The sequence below is a fragment of the Notolabrus celidotus genome, chromosome 2 (genome assembly GCF_009762535.1).
Source record: "Notolabrus celidotus isolate fNotCel1 chromosome 2, fNotCel1.pri, whole genome shotgun sequence".
NCBI lineage: Eukaryota > Metazoa > Chordata > Actinopteri > Labriformes > Labridae > Notolabrus > Notolabrus celidotus.
In genome coordinates this window covers 20963342-20982617 of record NC_048273.1, presented here as the reverse complement: position 1 = coordinate 20982617, position 19276 = coordinate 20963342, and the positions used below count along the sequence as shown (strand labels likewise).

The 19276-nt window shown below is 42.1% G+C and overlaps 1 protein-coding gene and 1 long non-coding RNA gene across 3 annotated transcripts in view; one reads left to right on the top strand and one right to left on the bottom strand.

Moving 5' to 3' along the window:
- Positions 1-19276, bottom strand: part of negr1 (neuronal growth regulator 1) — a 240512-nt gene that overhangs the window by 3543 nt on the left and 217693 nt on the right. The window lies entirely within an intron of this gene.
- The window catches only part of LOC117829205, a 61868-nt gene that overhangs the window by 27946 nt on the left and 14646 nt on the right, over positions 1-19276 (top strand). The gene's annotated exons all lie outside the window — the stretch shown is intronic.

The window sequence follows — 19276 nt, the reverse complement described above, 5'->3', positions numbered from 1 at the left end:
ATAGACCGCAGCTCAAAGAAACAAACGCGTTCCAGCCCTAGGCCTTCATCAGCAACACTTTGACCCAGTACATTTGACTGACACCACCCACAGAGTCAAAAGATACATCTGAGGGGTTATGAGATATCTGGTTTCTGGTGACACTGTTATAGAAATAGATATGTGCATTTTGAAAAGAGGCCCTATTGGATACAATTCTCAATACAATAAACCACAAGCCAAAATTGAGACTGCCAGAATATGTGTTTTTGTATTGAATCATGCACTGTTTCACAGGCTGGTAATCCATAAGCTTATAAACGTCTTTAATGTTTAGGGCCACTGGAAAAAAACGGCTTCTTTGTATTGTGCTAAAACTTAATGGGTGGGATAATTCACAGTCTTTGTTCTTATTGGTCCGTAGATTTTGTTTGAGAACAGCTCCGTCCAGCTGTAACCTAACGAGGCAGCTAATTAGCAAAATTGAAAACACCTGTGCTGGTATGCTAGTCCTTTAATCCAAAAAGTAACTGGGTTAACTTTATATATAAAAAGTGAAGTAAAAGTGCAAAATTAGCATCACATTTAAATAGTAATTGTATGAAGTTAGAGTACAAAACTGAATTAAACGCAACTACTCAACTGATGTACAGATACCTCATTTGCACACAGATGTAGGTCTTAATTAAATATACTGTTGGATAGGTTTCTAGTGTTTCTTATATCCTTTCACTTCTGTCATATTAGTGATGCTAAAGAAGTCGTGTTTGGAGAGAGGATATGGAATAAGACGAGGGCTGCTCGAGCTGTCCTCCACATTCTTCTAGAAGGCGGCTTGTTGTGTGCTGTTTGTGTTTCTCTGAGCAGCAGACAGCCACAGTAATATGAACAGGTGTCTCTGGAGAGCTGCGTCAGGCGAGGCAGGGAGGGAGGGCAGCCTTTCATTTGGAGGGGCTACTCAGCCTCGACACACACTTTCTCTCTCTCTCTTTCTCTCACACACTCTCTCTCTCTCTCTCTCTTTCTCTCTCTCACACACACACACACACACACACACACACACACACACACACACACACACACACACACACACACACACGCATACAAACCCACACTTTTAGCTTGCAGCTTAATAAAGCACACCTCACAGTTACAAAACATCCTCTCCCTCTGCACACACACACACACACACACACACATGCACAACAATACACGCACACATACACATCCTTGCTTGTCCAGGTCACATGCAAGTCTGCACTCACACTTATATACACACACACTGCACAGCAAGGCAGTGCAAACAGGCTCTGCTCTACCAGGGGAAATCATGTGGTGCACAGTCCATATCAGCAGGGTGCCTCTATTTACACGGCCATGTAATTAGTTCACAGTGTAACTCCTATGATGTGGACCTCACGTTGCACAAACACACCCGGGCAAAGCGACCAACTACATAACCACACATGTATACCCACATAAAAACATATGAAAAGTCCTTCTCTTAGAATGTCTGATGCCGGAGATGTCTCCAAGTTACACATTGTTATCCCACTGTGCGCTGCTCGTTGTTGGCCGTGTGTTTATTCAATAAGAACTCGAGCTGGGAGTCATTAGAGTGGCATATGGCTGTTGGTGTGTTCAAATAAACACAATGGTGCTGGGATTGATCTCTTTTGCCACCATAATAGCTTGTTGGTGGTAATTTATGAGATGCCAGAGAGAGAGAGAGAGGGGAAGAAAAAAAAAAAAAAAGGACACACATCCCATTATCACCTGACACACACTGCTTTTACCTGATACTTTTAAGCATTATTTGTCAGTGCAGAAGTTGTTTACCTATTAGAGTGAAAACGAAAGCTTCACTGGCAGAAAAAAAATAGAAAAGGAGTGAATAGAGGAGCACAAATTTGGATGATGTGTGTGTTAGCTGCACGGCTGGCCTGTGTGAACTGCCACCCCCCCTCCTCTTCGTCTCTACCTCCTTTCTATCTTTGTCTCCCTGTTCTACCTCATTCTCTCCCTTTGTATCCCTCTCTCTCTCTCTCTCTCTCTCTCGCTCTCTCTCTCTCTCTCTCTCTCTCTCTCTCGCTCTCTCTTCTCCTATCCAAAGTACAGGATAATGACACAGTTTTTCCTGGGCTGTGAGAGAGCGGGAGCGAGCCGAGAAATGGTAACCATAGCAACAGCTCCTGTCCTGCTCAGCCGGCCCACTGATGCCGGAGCCTCTGAGTGCGCTGCATTGTGCTAGCCGGGCTAGCAGAATCATTTGGTGTGTGTGTGTGTGTCTGCATTTGTGCATTTGTGTGTGAGTGTGTGGTGGGTGGGGAATAGGCAGATGTCACTATTCCACTTGTTCAGTTTCTGGTGTGATCAGTGTCAGTGTGCAGATTCTGGCCCACAAACTGCTGCCGTAATCACATTAATATCTTGTACACAACTGCTTTTTCATGCAGCAGCCCTGGGAGGTAATTACTGGATCTGTGCTCTGACTAATGTTGACTGGGTTGGAGGGTGTAACAAAAGACCCCTCAGTGTTAAGTGGAGTTGGATTAGGGGATGGTTGGTATTAGTAGATGCCTGCCCACTCATGGTGTTTGATTTTGGGCTTGTTTAACCTCTCCATGTGTCACTGTGAAAAGCAGGGCCCTCTATTGTTTTGACTGTGTGGGCTTCAACTTGCCATTTTAATTAACTCCCCAACCAGCCTGCAACGCCATTACTCTGCTTATTAACATGAAGGGAACAGAAGGGGAAAGACATAGAAAGCGAAGACAGATACGGTGGGGAGAAGAAGGGTGAATCAAAGGGAGAAGAGAAAAAAAAGACAGTGTACAGTGACAGTGATTGAAAGGGGTGCGAGAGCGACGCAGCAGCAGCAGCGGAGGGGGGAGTAGTGGGTGGTTGTAGGGGTGGGGGTGGGGGGGGGGGGTGGGGGGGTTCTGACTGAGCTCTACCTCTTTGGGGTTTGAATTTAATTGCCATGTACATCAGCACAGCGCTACAATGAAGTACCAGAATCCCAGACAATATATCATAGAGAAACCAACAGTGTCAAGACGCTGGGAAGACAAGCGGCGCTCCAAAGGGAGAGGAGTGGTGGAGATAAGTGGAGATGAAAGCGATACGCTTCAATTACTGTTTTGCAAGCGGATTGAAATGGAAAAAAAAAAAACAGAGCCCTCCCCAGCTAGAGCAAGAGTCATATGAAAATAACAATCCCTAGATCTCTCCTCTGACTCTGGACTGGAGCCATCTGCTTTAAATAGTGTGCTGGGAGTGAGAGCCACACACTCTCCCCTCTCTCTCCTCTCTCCCTTTCCCTCCCAAATCCCCATCCACAGCAGGTTTGTCAACCGCATATCATATGCACAACAAATTCTAAGGCCCTGAACTTCAGTCACTGTTGACACAGATAATGAATCATACTGAAATGTGCAGCAGTGACACTCGATTCAGGGTTTGTGTTGAGTGCCATCTCAAGTGTTATGCACTGTACAGTAATTCACTGGAACATCATCGTTTATTAGGTAATAGTGTGAGCTCCTTTCCCTCCCTGTTGTCAGCCCTCAAACTGTCACTCACGCCAGCTTTGTGGAAATCTGTTCAGAAATCCCCAATCCAATATACGCCGGCCTCAAGTTTAACACATGTTCCATAATGCACTTGTGAGGCGAAGAGTTCAGATCACTGACGTTTTTTTTTTGTGTTGGTTTGAGTCTCCAATTCATTCACTTGTCGTTCAGGGGGATTATTCATCCCACGAGTTGGTCGTATCCTCTGAGCAGGCTGTCATGAGCGGCACATGCAGACGGCGGCAGCCAGCCAGGCAGCATCCCAATCCCCCTGAGGACACGGCTTCAGAGATGGGCTCCTACTGGTTAGGGGGAGGGGTGTGAGGGAGGGGTTTGGTGTCCTTGACCATCAATCAGTGGCCTCTGGTCCTTCCCTCTGCCGCTCCCCAGAGACAGCCGGCATGAGACACTCCTGAGCCAGAACTGATCCTGTATACACCACGCTGTAAATCGGGCTAAATCCCTCTACATGCAAGGTTCACAGCAACCTCCCAGGGTGTCTTTAACTCAGTACAGCAGTCACCAAAAGCAGTTTTATTTTTTGTAGGGCCTGTGTTCGGTTAAATATCTAAATGCAATATTACACAATGCTTGTGATATTTGACGGGAATAAAAAGAGTGTGCTGCACTTTATCGTCTTTCAAATGCAAACACACAGAGTGTGCAAACTCAAGCAATGAAGACATTTCCTCCCTTCAACCCTCTGACAGTGAAATTCACTCGGCCCCTCCACCATTCATCTTGTATCCTCTTGCCTGTAGCAGTCAGCCATATTGAAATGGTGCACAATTGACTCGCCAACCCATCATCATCATCATCATTATTCATTCATTTCTCTCTCCGTTCCCCCTGTTCTCATACAAGCGAAACGTGACCACATATGATGTCTCTCGCTATGATCATCACACACTCCTTCTCCACGGGTTCCCTTGTCCACACACACACACGTCTTCAAGCTCATTAGCCTCGCCGATCGTTTGCATTAGTGCAAGTAATGAAAAGCCTCCATTAATAAGATGGCCTTCAGAGATCGTTTTCCGTCCTCCACCTCCCTGTCCTGCTGTACTCTCACCCCACCTATCCCTGCTGCCCCTCCCCCGCAGCACATCCGGGTACCTGCCGGTTATCAACACTCCGCAGAATGCCTTTTTGGCGCTGAAGCCCAGGCTCTAATAGCTCCTCTCAGCATCAGGATCTAAGTGGGGAGCGAGCGAGAGAGAGAGACAGGTCACCTGATAGCTTACTGAGTGAGCTGGGGGCTCTCGATTGCAAGGCTGGCTTCGGCCTTGAGTTTGACTTAATCAACGCCTCTGTGGGGAGTCCGGACACATAAGAGAGTCCTCAGCGCAGCGGGAGCCGGAGGAAGGAATCCCAACATTGAAGACATTTCTGATATTCTTTGCTCAGATACTGCTCCCTTTCATTATTGATCCAGACTTCTCACTTGTGTCTTCTTCTTCTCATTCACTTTCTCAGGAAGTGAATGTGCATTTTTTATATTTGAACAGAATAGAAGAGTAATGAGTCTGACAATTGGGAGAAAATCCAAAATTCAGAGTGACCTTTAACGTATGTTTATTGCACCTATCAATTCAAGGACATGCTTAATGCGGGATATCAATGAGCTTGCAAATGATGTACTTTATATGCACGCCTGATGGACGAATCTCCGGTTTTAAAATGTTTTATGAATTTCCCTGTGTGGCTTTTTTTCCCCGTCTTCTAAATTTAGAGGGTAAATCCACATCAGCATGTTCTGGGAATAAACAAAAAATAAATGCAGACTGCAGTACAGTGTGGATTGATACTTTAGGCGAGCACTTTTTAATCACTGCACTTCCAAAAGCATAATTACTCCATGACTTTGGCTGTTTGCTCTAAATCTGTTTAATGTTAGAGGCTTAATAAAATGCACAGGGACGCAAACAAATGGTGTCGGCATTTGGCCCCTCTTTTCCTTTCTCTCTCTCTCTCTCGCTCTCTCTCTGTCTTTAATAATCTCCCCTCTCATATGTAGATCCCTCACTCCCTCTATCTTTAATAATTCCCGTGCCCCCCTCGCCTCTCCCTCACTTTTTAATGCTTATCAGGGGTTTATTTCTGTGCAAGTCCTGCTGCAGGCCCAAGGATTTCGCTGAGTCAGCTGCTGCTTGGCTACTGCGCCCCTCTGCGACGACAGCGACAATCTGGTCTGTTATGAGGAATGCTGAAGACAAACCGAAGCTCACTTGCATCTCCATGAGCTGCTCCCATCAATACAGCATTGGATAACATCTGAACTCCAACCAGGAGGCAACCCTAACTTCCTGCCCCCTCCGATCCAACCGTCTCCTTTGCCCGTAGCCTCCTAAAATAGCAATTCCCTGCTGTTATGTATGTGGGATTATGATAAGACGGCTCTCTTTTATCAATTTCCATTATGGGGCTGATAACACAGCAGGCTTGAATGTGGAGGGTTAAGTGCATTTTCCTCTTGATGGATAAGAGATAACTCTATCAGTGAAGAGTGCCTGGTTATCACAGTTCACCTGGGGCTAGTCAAACCTGACTGGAATTTCTCTCTGCATGAGCACAAGAGCTGCAGCCGGATTCTTCTCAGATGGCCATACTGTATGCACAGCAATCCATATTTTTTCCTCATATTTACCCACCCTGAGCTGTTAATTGATTTCTCTCAGATCAATCCGGTGGTTTACAGAAATTGTTGGACCAAAAAGGGCCAAATCAATTGTCAAGTGATTAGCATGTGCAGTGGATTATTTCTAGATGAGGGCCGTGTGAAGGAATGCACAATTCGAAGGAGGCACACACCATATGTTTACGTTAATTATTGCTAGCTCAAAGTCTGCCTTAGATGGTGTCCGCCCATAGGCTGTGTGAGCGTCACACATGAAATATTCCTTTATTATGCCAAGACAGGACCTGAGGTGGTGAATGCACCCCAGTCTCTGCTCCCCACCTTGTTTCCGAGTGCCTGCGGGAAGTTCAGATAAAAGCTATAGTGTCCTGAAGTGAGCCCTGCTGATTCAGAGAGGGATTTTATACAGCAGCATAGAGACGGTACGGGCACTTCCTCTCTCTCTCTCTCGCACAAACACACACACACACACACACACACACACACACACACACACACACACACACACACACTCTTTACCAAACTCAGTCTGCTCCGCGAGTACCTTCCTCTTTAATTCACACACTGTGGAATCTGTTAAGTAGTTAGCATCTCAAGGTCTCAGAACTGGAAATAAGCATTCACAACCTTCCAGAATCTCCTCCTACAGTGTCTTCTGCAGCTTCACGGACATTCAAAAACAAAACAACACACAAAATGACCAGCAAGTGCTACCTGAAGGAACCTCTAGTCTGGGCATCTATGATGAAAAAAAAGAAGACAAAATCACTACTCTCTGTAATTCATATGATAGAGTTTGGAAAACACATTTTAAAATGCCATTTTTAACTTGAATGAAGACAGAACAATGACTTTGATATGATTGATGCTGTTTTAATCTCTAGAAATGAATGACATTGTAGGCCAAATAGCTTCTAGCTTCATCTATAACAATACACTGTGTTTTGTAAACGTATCTATCTTTTTATTATGTAAAACCCTGGGCTGAAAAATAACAAGGAACTGCAGCTATCATTCAAATGTAGAGTGGTAAAATGAACACTTCAAAAAAATCAAAACACTTTTAGATTAGTCAAGTCAAGGTGGTCTGATGCACCAGAAAACGCTTGCCAAATAAAAATGATGGGTGCATTTGAAAGTTAAGTGAGACGCACATCCAATTTGAGTGCATTCCAGGCTGTCGACGACTATTTGGGAGTGCAGAGTTGTGTGCACTCTGTTCAATGACAATAAACGTCTGTATGTTATGAATAAAAGGCAGGCAATATCACCTCACTCTGAAATGTGTCAGAATCTAAAAAAAGCCCTCAATTCTTATCTGCTCTTCCACCAGCAACCCCCACTACCCCCCCACCTTGCTCCAGATCCACACAAGTCTTCCCTCTGTAGGCTTATCCTCTGTGTGTGCTGACATCCACTGATATCCATACTGCAAAAAAACCCACAACTGATAATGGTGTCACATGCTCATTCATTTAACGTAGGACTGTGTTTGGTGGCCGGATGCCGCCGCTCTCTAGCCCACCTTTATGTACTTGTTTTTCACATGAGGTCAAACATTATCGACTGGAATCACTGAGGGGAATAAGTCTGCATTTAACGACAAATTGCACGGCCATTCGACCCCGCGTTCAACTCAGCTGGGTATGAGCAACGGCAAATATCAATACATTTGTTAAAACACACACACCTCTCTTTGTAGCTGAAAGTAGAGTGGATGGATTTACATTTACATCATCAAGTTGACTCACTCCTCTGTGCCAGTGAATGTGAGCACAGGATATGTCACTTCAATTATACTGCATTCATACCATTAAAGGCAATTATGGCAGGATGTAAAGGGTCACACAGTAGCCGTAAAATAAGCGTGTTAATACCATCTGTTCAGAAAATAATGATTGAATTCAACAGCAATTTTAAGCATACCGTTTAACTGGTTAATAAGAACTGGAATACATTTACAGAGCTACTCTATCAATGTTAATACGTCCTGTCCAACTTGTGAGCTGAAGACTAATCGGCACATTGTGCTGATGACTAGCAGCTAATTCAATTCAAAAGATCTGCTACAAAAGACTCAAGACCTGTGACCCTGCAAAAATACAAACTATAGGTAAAAGTTTGATTTAAATGTCTAATAATTTCAATCTAACAGAGGTTATTGTCTGTTAAATTGGATTTGCGAGGAGCTATCGGTGAACTCTGCAGATATTGTGTCTAGCTTCAGGTTGTTTTTTTTATCCGACACCTGTAGAGGTTTTATTGGATTTTGTAACATAAACTCAGCTTGTCTGCTGAAAATCTGCACTCTCTCATCAAAGATTCTTGTTTAGTTGAAAAACTTTTTTTAAAGGAAGGCTGTTTTCATATCCACACAAACGTCCAACAAACTGATAAGAAAGAAATCCACATGAAAGAAAAATGTGATGTTTAAACAATAACACAATGTGAACTGTAAACAAGAATCCCTACGTTTAATTTGAGACTTTCTAAACCTACAGAAAGAGAATACTGGGATTATTTAAAGTGACAAATAACCCTGTGTTTCAGCCGGCTTTCCTTCTGTGATTTATGACAACTGTCTCGCTGTAGTCCTGTAGTGTTCAGTTACATGTAGACTGTAGTTGAATAATTTCTCACTTTGAAAACAGAATTAGTTCAACTGGATTCTTGCAAACATCCCAATGAGTCAGGAATAGACCAACAATTTGTCTACATGTCTGTCTTTGCTAATACAGACCATCAAAACATATAAGATAATGTTTAATGAGCGGGAGGTGATGCAAAATAGAATACTGACAAGGTGAGACAAGATCCCAAACTTTGCGTGAGGAACTTGTCCACCCAGAAGAGATTCTGTTTTGCATAACCACCCCCTCACTGTACATTTTACCTCTCAATATTCAGCTACCAACAAAGATATACAGACAAGCTGATACTAAGTATTGATTTAAAGATGATTCTATTGACTTAAAAAATAATTAATTCATGCAGCTAAAATATAGTCTTCAGTTTTGATGGTTGGTAGCGCTTTAATGGCAACGGTATTCTTATCAGCCTACTTGTGGGTCGAATTAACATCCATAAAACATCTGTATTTATGGTAAAGACTTAACATTTTTCTGCTTTACCATTATAAATCACATTAAAAATATCATTTTCATTCACATTAAAGTCTTATCCTAAGCATGTTTCCATTGAAACTATCAGCATAAATTGAGAGGAATATCAGAAATATCTTTGATGTTGTTCACCAATTGGAAACCAATGTTTTTGCCACATTGTCAACAGGAAGAAGTGAAAGTACAAACTGCATCAATCTGCTCGACTCCTTTTGGAGGTATTGATTTGCTATGATGTGCGTGATCTGGTTGTCCCGGGCGTTGCTCTCGCTATTCAGAATGAATAGCCATTGTTGTGGGGTTTTTGACTAATCATAATCAAGTATTCAACACAGCCAGGGGATTAGTAAGGAAGCCGGGTAATAATCTCCTTGAACTGCAGCACACTGTAGTTTTTTTAATAAAATGAATATACCTCGACGACAAATTAACCAACTGAGTATGTTTCCGTTTTTGCTTGTAAAGCTCAGACCAAATCGAGGTTTGGCCTGATTTGAGACAAAGATGGTGTTTTGTATCAATCTAAAACACATCAACTATCCAACAGTCTAAAAATGAAGCCAATAACACACTATTCAATTCTGATTCAGTGGCATAAATATTTAAGTGGTGTAAATGAGCTACTATTGGAGTAGGGAATATCCCTCTGATTCTGATATGCTCGAGAATTGCTCACTGCTCTTGTTAGTCAGCGGATGAGCTTCTTTTCCAGTCATTTTGGTGCTGTTTCATGTTGGGATGCAGATCTGTGGCTGTGGGCCCACTGGGAGCCACCCACCACTGCTAAGATCTCCCCATGCTAGATGGCATTAGGAATAACAAATGTAAAGCAAAATGTTCTAATCCGCTTGTTCCCTTCTCAAATGTGCTCAGACAAAAGGCGCCTGGGATTCTTCACTGCTAATTAACGGTGTCAGCGGTGACAGGACTTTGGCTTGTGAGGAGCTCAGCCCATTGATTGTTTCAAACAGCCGGAAGAGGGGACTCGGATAAAAAAAAGGGGGCGTTTATCACATCAGAGGCCTTTGTGTATTGAGTCTCAAGATTATTTCGCCAAAGGCATCTCTGAGCGTGTTCATTGACCTTTCTTCTTCATTAGTGAATGTAAAGAGGGTGGATCCTTGTCAAAAGCCTTGAATAACTCATCAGCTGCAAGGCCAGGGGAATACTAAAGGGTTAATGGTGCCTGTTTGGGGGCTTCCAGGGTTTACCCTGAAGCGCTTGCATTTTAACACCGGGGTTGCATGAGAGAGGGGAGTGAGATAGCAGAAAGCATGATGCATGAAAGTGTTTGTGTGTGTGCAAGAAGAGGAGTATCATTAACTGACAGCAATAACCCTCAAGCTATACACCACTAATGCATGCATCGCTGCCCACACACGCACAAACACACATCACCAAATAGCAGCGTATTGCTACTGTGTGTGTGTGTGTGTGTGTGTGTGTGCATGCATGCCTGTGTGTGTTAGCCTGTGCAGCATCCTTTATACGCTTCTAGAAGAGTGTATCACAAACAGAGAAACCAGTCCGACCTGCAACGAGGGCCTGTAGCATTAGCGGAGGGTCGGCCGCTCTAAAGAGGCCAAACATCTTGGAAATCGAGCCGATAAAGCTAACCTTATTTAACGGCCAGACATCCAAGTCATTTCCCCCAAAGAGAATGCCATTTCTGAATGTCATGACCTTTTCTAACCGCGTTTAAAAACCTCCGAGGTCTTCAAGGTGTGGTTTGTCAATAAAAAAGATTGTGAAGGCTCTGGCGGTAAACAGAGAGAAAAAGGCGATGCATATGCTAAGCTTTTAATGGCCAGTTTATTGTAGATACTGTCATCTGTTGTTAGGCTGATTGAGAGGTTTTTCCTCTATCCTGACAATGATTGAGGTGGTGTGTGTTAGTGTGTGTTTGTGTGTGCACAAGTCTAAAAAGTTTTAATAGAATAAATACAAGAGTAATGAAAAGAGAGAAAAGGCTTTGGGGTTACCTGTGAGTGTGTGTGTGTGGCATGATTCAGTGTGTTTTGGTGCATAGAAAAGTGTGTGTCATTTGGTGGCTGATGGGCAGTGTGGACTGATTTAATGGTAGGGGGAAATTGTCGTAGCAGCTCTCTCTGTTCAGGCGTCTCAGAGATAATTGTCTGCCAGAGTAAAAACAACACTGTGCAGCAGCACTGCCGCATGGAGCACAGAGTTCATCTTGAGAGGGCGGCGGGGCGACACAGAACACATCAAACTTGACAAAAGAAGTAAAGAAGGAATTAAAGAAAAGACGAGGGGAAGGTGTCTGGGGTGTGATTTGAGAAGACACTGGACAATAAACCCTGCCATAAAAACTGTGTGTTTTGATCCTCACAATCAATAGCACAATGTTTTTGAAGGTGAAACAAGTGCAGGAAGTCAACAGCAGTCATTCAAAAATCTCTCTCTGTCCATGTGGATAGGAAAGAATTGCAGGAGTGAGCCCTTCTATCACATTTCCTGCTGTATGATCTTGCATACAAAGCAGGAGGCAAATCCAGTTAGAGTTGTGCTGTTTGTTCCCAGGCTGATCTGATTAAGTTGAGATTGGAGTCTGTTTCACTCAAGGCTGGCTGGATGAAATACAAATAAGTAGCCAATACAGTCACATCCCTGATGACTGTCAGGCATTTCCATGCAGGTGTTGTAAGTGGGAGTTAAAGATCAATTGATACGCAAGGTGAAAACAAAGTGAGTGAACACGTTTGTTTGGATTTGTCTAAGTGAGTCTGTTGTGAATAATATTTAATAGATTTTGACACATTTCCCTACTAGATGTAATGTATCTGCATTTTTTATATGCATATAATACTTAATACTCAGTGCAGTTGGTTGTATAGTTGTAACAGTTTACTTTGAGCACCTTAATTAGAATGTATATGCAGTACAGAAAAGGATTATTAATCATAAAGTTGTAAGGAAATTAATTGAGATATTTTATGTACACAATGTTTATAACAGCTACTTCTATAAAGATAAAGACGAATCGCACAAGCAATCAGATACAAAAAGTGAAGGTGAAAAAAATCCTTGTATCATGTTCTCTGTTCAACATTTGGGAGCAAGGGTTACAGAAAGGTTGCCTTAGGAGGCACTGTATCTTTACTCCTCAGGCTTCTTCTGCTGTCAGCCTCAGTCAGCGTTTGTTGGGAATTAGCAAACTAATTACTGTGTAATTCCCAACACTTATCATAGAGGGACATATAGGCACCCCGACTCTTCAAGATTCAAAAACATGAGAAGGAGACATGTCATGGGTGAGGAGAAGTGCTGCTGTTTAAGCATTACCAGGATAGTTGGCAACAAGGATGCAGCTCCCCACAGGCACCTTCGCTTGAAAGACCAGTAATCTGCTGGCACACAGCTGTCATATATGAATATATAAGAAACCTCACAACAAGCTGTCCTGGCCCTACACTCTGAGACACAAATAGAGCTCCCGGGAAATGGATGGAAATGTACATTGCAGAATTTACAGAAGTGTTAAAATACTCAGTGTTTAACAGTAATGCAAAGCTACTGTGGGAGCAGCTAAGTATCAGCTGGTATAAGTGGCAACCACAGGTCTAAAAATATGAATCCAATGCGGAAATGCTAAAAACTGCAGTTCATCCAGGATCTGCTTGAGGCTGGCTCCGGAAGTACCGGACACCACATACACACCAATTGAAAGAAGCCGATCTTTACAGCAGAAATAAACATGTTTACAGCCTGGTACAAAAGGGAGACACAGCTGACTTGACTGACAGGAGGGAACACTGTAGCTGTTGGCTAGGAGGCTTAAAGCCCGCCTCTTTACGTCACAATCGCTCCACAGCAGCAATATGGCTGCCGCAGACGATTGGCCTCAAAACAGCGCTTCAGAAACAGATGGGTGACGTCACGGATCCTACATCCATTATTTATACAGTCTATGGTATCAGCACAAGATGTGATTCTCCACAGGGGTTATAAAGAGTAATGTATCCTCCTGTATCTTGTATTGTATGGTATCTTATTGAATTATATCAGATAGTTTTGCAATGGGTGGTGTTGTGTTGCATCATTTCTTAAACAAAAGCTATGGTATATAATATCTATGATCTATATAATCCCTGGGGTAAACACAATAATGAATTTGATCTTAGTATAAATGGAGCTACGCCTGTGAGCTAGTTCAGGCAGGAAACTTGAGCTGCACTGCTTCACATTTGCCATGCTGTCATTCTCACAATCACCTGACAAAGTTTCCTCTCGATCAGGCCGTCTATATAAGCTGCTTTGCAAATGACACTACTGTGCTCAAACTCTCAGCCCCACCACCTCTACAGCATCCACCTGCAGGATTTGACTACAGGGAGGGGGTTTAAGATATGATGTCATCCCTCCTTCATTTCTGCATGTAAATTTAATCTGCAAGGAATGTTCAGGTTCTGAGCCTTGACGCCAAACACAATGTCATACTCTTGAACTAAAAGTTGATCACTTCAATTTGAGATGACTGACTGAACTATTTCTGTTTATACTGGTATAACAGAACCAGACTAAATTCAAATATAGAAATCAAATATTTGAAAGTACATAAAAACGATTTTAAAAACATCTGAAGGTATCTATTTATTTTGATGGGCTGTGGATGAGAGGTTTAGTTGGCCTTACTTTAAGCTATTAAGGAAAACAAACCCTTAAGTATATTTGTGGTCGGCCAAATTGGCGAGATGTTTGTTGTTCATTGCATTCATGTTAATACATGTGCACTGTTTTTCAGTTAACAGGTAGCAGCACTAAGTGAGCAAAATGAATTCAGAGATTCAGGGTAATTTTTGATAAAAAAATTTGTGATTGATTCTTTTCACTGAGGAGTATTTAGAGTTTCTTTCTGCTTAGCTAATGACAGGACAGAACATGCTACCATGGTAACTGAACACATCAAATACATCAACAGGTGCCATTTGGAAGACACAATCAAAACTGCAAAATGAATACATTTCACTAATATCTTTGGTTTTAGTATCATTTTCAGTCTGTAAAAAACAACATTAATAATCCCCGAATTGAGAGTTTTCATCAAAGACGGATTTAAAAAAAGGAATTAGATCCTAAAATAGAGACTGTTGTTTGGTTTTATTAGATATGGCAGGGCTAAGCACCTTGAACCTGCAGGTCTGTGAATATGCAGAGTCCAGCTGATGTCTTAATGAAAGCCTCTGCCTCGGCTCCCCCTCCTTCATGAGAGGAATACAAAATCTGAGAGCCTCCTAACAACTCAGCCAAGCCTGAAGAGTGCATTTACTGCATTTCCAAGGGCAATGACAACATGTCCAAAGCCTTCTCTCCATTACCAGTAAAAGTGTTCTCTCTTTTACCTCAAAATTACACCCATTTAACTCTGCTGAAGAGTGCTCTCAGCAGAGATGACAGAGAGACCTAAAGCACTGCACAGTGGGAACCAGCTGCAATCTACAAGTTGGCCAAAAAGCCATCTTTTCTGATTTACCACAGCCTCTACTGTAAGTGTGTGGCTTTCTTCAATCATGCTCCTTAATGCACTAACCATTAGAGTCTGTCCAGAAAGAGAATATACCCTGGTGTCTCAATTATAGACCAAGACTGAAACTGTACAGCAGCTTTTCGTGGCCATAAAAGGAAATGACTCTCCATTTTCTGCTCCAGCTCTCACAGAGCAACAGCAGACTCCTGTCTGTTGTTAAGGCACCGAAACTCATCTTTCCGACTGAATCGTCCTATTAATCACACCGGCTGCCATGACACGAGGGCCAATTAAAGTTAGGTAAAGATTTGAATTGACAAAAAGAACTCTTCTACTTGCCCTTTGAAAAGTGACTTCTCTTTCGTGGTCTTTTCTTGTTATTTGTTGAGCTTTCAATTTAGCAAGAATGCAGGTTTTGTAGCTACAACATCTAGAAATGGGGAAAGGATGTCACAGACCTGAAAGTGCTACAATGCATAATGTGCTTTGATTATCTGGGTACGTTGAGATGTGTGAGGTTTGGTGATCGGTAAACTCTGAAAAAGCTGTGGTTGAAAAGAAATATAGAAGTGACAGCGGCAGGGATGAAAGCAGTGCATGCAACACAAGCTCAAATAAGGGGTGGGAATAAACACTTTAAAGGAAGAAGATTCCCTGGCACATATTATGAAATGAAAAAGGCTATGACAGGTCTCAGTTCTTATACCCACCGCCTATGTTATTCCCACAAATACTGAGAAATATCCATGGAAGATGAACAGAGAAGCTAGTGAAGTCTGTGAAATAGTTTTTCTTGTTCTTCTGGAGACAGTTATTAACGTTTCAGTGTGTGCCGCCGTGCTGCTTCTGTGTGTGCGTGGGACTGACAGCACGACCAGGTTTGCATTTAATGGCCGACACTCCTGAGGAGAAGCGAAGTGGGAGAGATAATCAGAGGTAGAGAAGGAGAGCGGTACATGTGGGAACGAGGGAAACAGAGAGGCAGAGAGGCTCAGTGAGAGAGATGTGGGGTAAGTAGAATAATCTGCTGAGGGGGGGGGGGGAATGGCAGCACGGTCATTTACATCTGAGACTGACAAACTGGTGAAAAGCAGCCCTGAAAAAGCGTCTTTACAGAGGGCACAGAGGAGTAGTGGAGGCTAAAGCCAATGAAATATGGATAATAATCTGTTTATATAGTTACGACTGAATGGGAGAGAGGTAAGAGGGTCTTAGTGGAGGTCCAAAATGTTTTCTGGATGCCTCTAAAGATTATGGGAATAAGACAGATGTTGGGATAAACTATTCAAGCCAAATCAAACGTTCCTCAGAAAAACATAATCCCAATACATACAAGTATTTTGCACGTATGACACAATTTAAGTGCGACCCCAGCACTTCAAAGAAAACCAATTCTATGCAAAAAATCGAGAACATTCAATTGCCACATTGTTCAGCATCTGAATTCAACATTCTGCTGACTTGTGTCTTTCCTTGCCTCTACCTTCAGTTCATTTGGTTCAATAAGGGAGTGAATTTGTAGTTATTAAGCATTGTTCTGCTTCAGATCTAAAGCAGGAAGTAAGCTTATTAGCTCTGGACCACATGGTTAAGTAGAACAATTGACACAAAGGGGGGAAAACAATCCCTTATAATCCCCTCATTTGAGCCCTCTTAAATCATCACCTGTAAGAAGATTTTATGCTTTATGGTCTATTCTTTATTAGTGGCAGATTATTTTTTGTATTGTTTATTAAATCTTGTAGTTGTACAGAAGGTAAGTGCTACTAGCATAACAATGCATTAGGTAGGTTAATCAGAGTCGCAGTATCAAATCAGTGCCCTGAAAAAAAGTCAGCATATTTTGCTTGGTAATACCGTATTGACCTGAATATAAGACATCTGGAAACAGTAGGATTGTCTGATATTCAGGGTTTAGTTATTAAATGTCAATATTTCTCACAATGGATGGCGCCAGTTGTCTGAGGCCAGCTGTGATTCAGCACAGTGCCAGGGGAAAGAAAGATGACGTCACACGACAAACAAAACTGCACGAAAGTAGGACACGTAAACTAACAACTGAGGTGGGTTTATGAAGCCTTTTTAAGAATCAATGCAGCAGAGAGAATAGACAAATGTCATAACTAAGAAATATGGTACCACAGAGTCTAATGTAGGAAGATGGTGAACCCATTAAGATCGTCTCGGAGTGCGTGTAGGAGTATGTGACTGAAAAACGGTTGAAGGTATGTCCATTAGCATCCTTCAAAAGACTACAGGGTATTCTCATTATATCATTCAAATACTGATACCACAAGTGCTTATGTAATAACATCGTATTCCATGTAAATTAGTAATTTGATTTTTAAATAACTCAATGTTTTGTTTTATCATTATTGCAAATTACAACTGTTTTATTCGTAAAAAAAATATTTAGATAAGAATAAGTCTTATCAGGGTCGTCCTATATTCAGGCCAATGTGGTAGTTTCCAGTTATTTAGATGGCCAACTGTATACATGCTTAATGTACAAAGTCTTTGTTCTCTGTGTACAAATAGCACCTCCTTTATGAAGCTCCAACATGCTACCTGCATCCACCTCACCCCTTATTACGTGGTGTTTAAAATTTAAGTCAAATACCAAAGTATATAAAACTGCAGTTCCTCAAGTGTCCACTTTAGGCTTCCTCCAAAAGCAAAGGAATCCCCATTAGGTCTAAAGGTTGATTTATACTTCTGCGTCTCCCCTACGCAGCAGGGGCTGACGCCGACATAAGCACCACATACTTGTTCGTCGACGTGTCTGTGTCACACAGCAATTCCCCGCCGAAACGCTTGAGGGCAGTGCGGTCTCTGTGATAGCCGGTCACCTGCTTCCAGCCCCGCTACAATCTCTGTTTACTTTTCCAGAGCGATTCAGAGCGTGTTATGTTAATCTACAGCTGATACATGTTGCTGTTTTACATACAGACATGATTACATGAAGAATAGAGAGGAGGGAGATGAAATACACGGCCGATGTGCGGCCGATGAGCAGGGATCCCGGAAGTGCTGTAAATGCAGGAAATACAAGCCGCTGAGCGGACCAATCACAGGGATTGCGGTCCGCATCAATTCTACACGTAGTTACATTTTGGAGGAGGTGCACGTCAGCTACGTGTGTAGGCCTCTGCGTAGGTAAGGGAGCTATGCGGACCCCCGGCGTAAGCTACGCCATCAATTCGACGCAGAAGTATAAATCAGCCTTAATGTTGAAGTGCCCTACTTTTACAGCTGAAATAGACATGTTTAATGCCTGGATAAAACATTGTTTGTCTAAGCAGTTCATTTCATTTCGTGCACACATACAGGATGGTGAATTGTTCATAATGCAACTGTTAAGATAATATAATGGCTTGGGGTTACAAAATTGAAATAGAGCTGACTGACAGATGGCTGCATTTTAGCATCTCCACCTCTTTAGCTAGATTGACTGAAAGGCAGGTTGAGTCAGCAAATCCAATATGGCAAACGTCATTGTTGGGAACCAAAATGCCAGAACCAATGGATAGTGTCAAAGCAACTACGTTCATGCAATGTAACATCTATGCCTTTCATCTGCAGTTGTGTTGGTACTGTTTTAAAAATGTAGATAATTAAGTACAGATCAACCGATATGGACACACTTCAAACGGAGATTCATTAACCATTATTTTGTTTATTGTATAGCAGCAAATTAGACAATTACTTATCATTTCTATCTCAAAGTTTTTTGAAAATTTTTCTTTTTCTGAAGCCTTTCTTGAGCGTTTCATAATTAATGAAGAAGAATCAGATACCACATTGTCTTAGAGCACCCTCCCCAACATGGTAAAACAAATCAGTTTCATTGTCTGTATCTCCTGCGTTTAACTAATCAGAATTAGCACTCAGATGTGTTGTAGGGCACTATAATAAAAATCCAGGCAGCCACAGCAAAAGAGCATTCAACCCATAATGACTAATATCACACAAACAACTGGGTACCAATCAGCCAAATAGCAAAAATAACACTTTGCCTGATTCATACTCATTAAACAGAATTACATAGAGGAAGCAGAAGATCATAAGGCAATCACATTGTTTGTTACTAGAATATCAGAAATAATGGTTTTCATTAACAGAAAACATATGCTGTTAAAGAGTGTAGATGCAAATGTTGTGAAGAGGCATGGGAACTGTTTAACAATTAAATGAACTCTTGGAACACTGGCACGCTTTGATGTTTCAGAGGATCATGCTGTAGAGCTCAGGAGTGCTTTGAAATTAGATAATCGATCTGAGTAAGTGCTCGATGTATACTGTACAAAGAAGAGCGTCATGAGGAGTCTGTTCATGTAGTCAGGCTTCTGATTTTTGACTTACTTTCCATTAGATAAAATACATTTTAGCAAGAGGGAACATTTCCTAAATTTTCAAACCTGTCTACTGTAACATTTTTTTCGACTGGTGGAGCTTACAGGCTTGCAGTTCCACTGGA